Genomic DNA, 4,464 nt, shown 5'->3' with positions numbered 1-4,464 from the left:
CATGTCTCCTAGCCATCAAGTTTCCTCCTGCATTAAGGAAGAACTCTTTGCCTTGTACTTGTTCAGTTATTCAGGCCAACATCTGTTTAAAATTAGGTCTATAATTAGCTCCTAAATCCATACAATCAACTTAAGCAATCGGACTTTCTGAATTGTCAGGCATCTGGAAGTTTCCACATCAGCTGGCTGGATTATATTAAGAAATCAGATGTACCAATGACTGTTCTCTGACGCTAAGTGCAACTGGCATGGAGCAGCCCCCACCCCAGTACCTATGCAGCTAGGCTTTCCAGAACAGGGTGGCCTGGCCTGACTTGCCAGTTGGGAATGGTCTCTTACCCAAGCCATTACCCAAACCATGCCTGGGAACTGTTAGAAAGCTGGGCCAAGCCCAGGCCTCTCTAAGGGATTGTACTCGCAGTGTACTGATATAAAGTGTTAAGTTACGGTGCCTGAGGATTCTCCCCAGTCTTTGTAAATTGCTAGCACAGGCATGGCTAGTAAGCACTCCCAAGTGCTCAGGATTTCTAAAAACAAGGCCTCTTGGTTGTTGTTTTTTTTTTCTTTTACTGTTCCAGTTTGGAAGAGATTAGCCTAAGCCACTTTGTTTCTTTACTAGTATCAGTGAGAAAAGACCTTCCATTTTATCTTTCCCACTAGGCTACAATGTTTTTCCCAGCTTTTCAACACCTCCCTTTCTTAAATACGGGGTCACACATTAACCTGTGAAAGTTAGACATGGACTGGTGCAGTATTTTGGAGATTGTCTCATTCCTTGTACTTTACTTTTTAGGCAGCCAGACTGTGATGCTCTTGCTTGTATTAAACCATATCTTACCCTGACTATTATGCTGGCGTCAGTGTGATTGCTTCTGGTGGAAATAAATAACAATGATGAAAACCACTGGTATATGTAGTTTCCAGGAGTCATTCCCCACCTTATTTTCCATGGGTTTATGATTTTTTCTGGTCACTGTCACATAGCAGCTGAAACTTGGAGCCTTTCACAACATAATAAATCAATAAAGGAATGGAAACATAGATCACAATGCCGGTTTAAAAGTTAAAAATTAAAGATGTCCATGGTAAGACTGAAGCTCTATAAAAAAGGAAGAAAGATCAGTCAGCCAAGTATTTGCATCCCTTCATGCCCGTTTAAGCTTTCTAGCAAAGATAAACATATAGTTATTTGGCTTGAAAGACAAAACATCATGAACTTTTCAAAGACAACCTTTGTGAATTGCTTGGTTTCACTGGTAAGCAGAAATGTATCCATAGTTCCTTGACTATCTTCAGGCTGATTATCACCAGCACAAGTAGGTGGCATGAGATATACTGATGGTGACTGTGTCATGTGAGGACAGAAGGACTAGTCAAAAGAGAACCGCCATCAGGATTATATGAAAGGAAACTTAGGGACAGGAAAATTCTTTGATTTAATTGTCATTAAAGAGTTGGGTCAGAGTATAATCATATGTTTTAAGTTCCAGTTGAGTTGTCTCAATACATCAACTGTGCAAACACAGATAGATAAAGAAGATGGAAAATATTTAGTATATTTTTCTCTGCTCTTCAGAGAGGCTTTTGGTCTTTTTTTTTTCTTTCTTTCTTTCTTTTTTTTTTTTTTCCCCTCCTAAGATGACATGCAGGGTAAAATTCATCCTTTTACTATGCCAGTAAAATAAGCAGAACTGAACTGGAGATTTTTTCCCCAAAGCATATAAATGTTTAATGTTTATACTGAAAACTTCCTTACAGACTGTATCATCATCAGTCAGACTAATGTGGATATTTCACATATATAAGATCTATTGAAATCTCAATTCCAATTTTTTCCTCTAGAAGTCTTCATGTTCAGGCTGTGCAAAGAGCTGCACATTGATTTTGAGGCTTCAAACTCCATTTGAAACTCTATATTATTCAAAATGTGTGTGTGACATCAGTAACACAATTACAGGAGTAAAACCTGGCAAAGTACAGCAGCATTACAAACAGGCGCATAAAACAGTTGTACCTTCTCATATACCTACAATATTAATTTTCTTCATTTTTTTGGGGGGGGGTAGGGGTGCAACAGCAAAACCAAAATTGAATATGTTATTAGGACATTTTAATGGAAATTATAAGTAACAATCACAGTCATTATCAAAATACTGTTTTTTCTAAAAAATGAAACAAGCAAGAATCAAGTATGATTTTATTATTATTCATAGCCATACAAAAAAATCTGGCTAGGCACTCCAGCTTACTGCTTAGTGAGCTTTTCAAATAAATCAGGAGTGAAATCTATGTTTCTAAACTTCCCTCATCTCTCAGATAGTCACAGGACTTGAAGTGGTAGTGTCCTGATCAACAGTCACTTTCTGTTTTATTATAGTATATTTTGCAGGGGAGGGATAAACAACAGAATGGGAGTAATTGTTTGCATATTTGAGCTTTAATAACTGCTTTAATAACTAAGGACATTAATATCAGTTTTACCAATCAGACGTTTAATGAAAAAATAGAAGGCTTGAAGAGAGCACATTTTAATACTATTTATTTTAATTTTTGTCATTCAGGTAGGTGATTGTTCATAATATACCCTCAAAAGTACTGACTGGTTCAACTTACTGGCAAGAAAAGCTGCAGAGTTCGGTATCTAGAGATAACTCAAATTAATCATTGAACTGAGTTCAGCAAAGATCATGAAAAAAGATAACAAAAGACTGAGCTGTGAATCCTGACAGTCTTTTCTATGAATGTCTACCAGAAATACAATCAGTTATTTAACCTGCTACAGTTGTAAGAAAAATGTAAAGGAGGAAGAGAAGTCTTTCAATCCTGAATGGGTAATTATAACAATACCAGCATGAAAAAAAGTAAACCTAGCCTAGCAAGACCTGTCTTAGTCCACTCATGGTCAAGACTCAAGATCTGAAAGAAAAATTCTGGAGGCATAAAAGTAATTAATTTTGCTGAGTGTTACATTCGGTTCCTATACAGAAAATGTGACTCCTCGCTTTGGCGGTCTTCAGGACAGTAACTAAAGCATGTTAGTACAGAAAGACTTGTGTATGGCAGATGTTCCAAAGAAGACCTTGCAACAGTGATAGCATCAATGCTGTCATGTAACAATAAAAAGACAATTTTGCACAGTATTTGCTTTCTACAACGGATCTGTGACATAATATAGAAGAAGATCTTCAGACATATTAAGTGTAGGTATTGAGTGAAGCAGGTAGGAGGGACATTTTTAAAATACAGGTCAAATATTCTTTCAGGTGATCCTTCAAGGCTTATCCAGCATGTTTTCCCAAGTGTAAAATTTACATGGGAACAGTACTTTTTAAACCATTCCTATTGAGATGTCTGAAACGTAATAACATGTATAAGTTTTCAAGACTGAAGACGAAAAAATAGGATGATTTGACTTCTGAAGGACAGTATTTTCACAAGGTGAAAAATGAAAGCAACATTATTTGGACGCGTATCTGAGATATAATTTTATCTACTTAGTTGTTAAAGATTTGGGAGGAGGTTTATGTTTACACTTGTGTTTTAAAACAGTATTTCCTAGCTTTATCTCTCTGTTCCTTTTCTTAATCATGAAAAGAATGTGTCCATGCAAATGCCTCCTATCTCCTTGCAACTTGATCCAGCATAAAATGCACTCTCATTTTAGAGGCACAGACATATAGGTCCAAGTACCATCCTAACCCTAAGGAAAGCTGAACATATTTGAAAGGTGCCGAGGATTCTCGCTTTCTCAATACTCCCAGGCAGTAGGGTTGTGTATGTAACTAGTGTTTAAAGCAATGCAAGTACTCAAACTAGCTAAATCATAGACATGTTGGACTAATTGTATTCTTCAAATTAAGCACCCACTTAATTTGTATGAAATTACAGGCATCAGATCTTTTCATCCAGTATTTTGGTTTAATCTATATTGTTTATACCAACAAATGTTATTTCCGTGGATATGGTTTTTTTTCCTAATTTTAGAATCAGAATCATTTAGGTTGTAAAAGACCTTTAAGAGTGACAAGTCCAACCATTAACCCAGGATTGCAAAGTCCACCACTAAACCATGTCCCTAAGCACCGCATCTATGTGTTTCTTACTTACATGGATGGCGATTCCACCACCTCCCTGAGCAGCCTGTTCCAATGCTTGACAACCCTGTCAGTGAAGAAATCTTCCCTAATATCCAATCTAAACCTGCCCTGGTGTAACTTGACGCCATTCCTTCTCATCCTGTCACTTGTTATCTGGGAGAAGAGACTGACCCCACCTGCCTGCAGCTTCCTTTCAGGTACTTACAGACAGCAATAAGGTCCCACTGAGCCTCCTCCTCTCCAGACTAAACAACCCCAGTTCCCTCAGCTGCTCCTCATAAGACTTGTGCTCCAGACCCTTCACCAGCTTCGTTGCCCTTCGCTGGACACACTCCAGCACCTCAGTGTCTTTCTTGTAGTGAGGGGC

The sequence above is a fragment of the Falco biarmicus genome, chromosome 2 (genome assembly GCF_023638135.1).
Source record: "Falco biarmicus isolate bFalBia1 chromosome 2, bFalBia1.pri, whole genome shotgun sequence".
NCBI classification, from domain to species: Eukaryota; Metazoa; Chordata; class Aves; order Falconiformes; family Falconidae; genus Falco; species Falco biarmicus.
Note: the sequence above shows the minus strand (reverse complement) of the source record.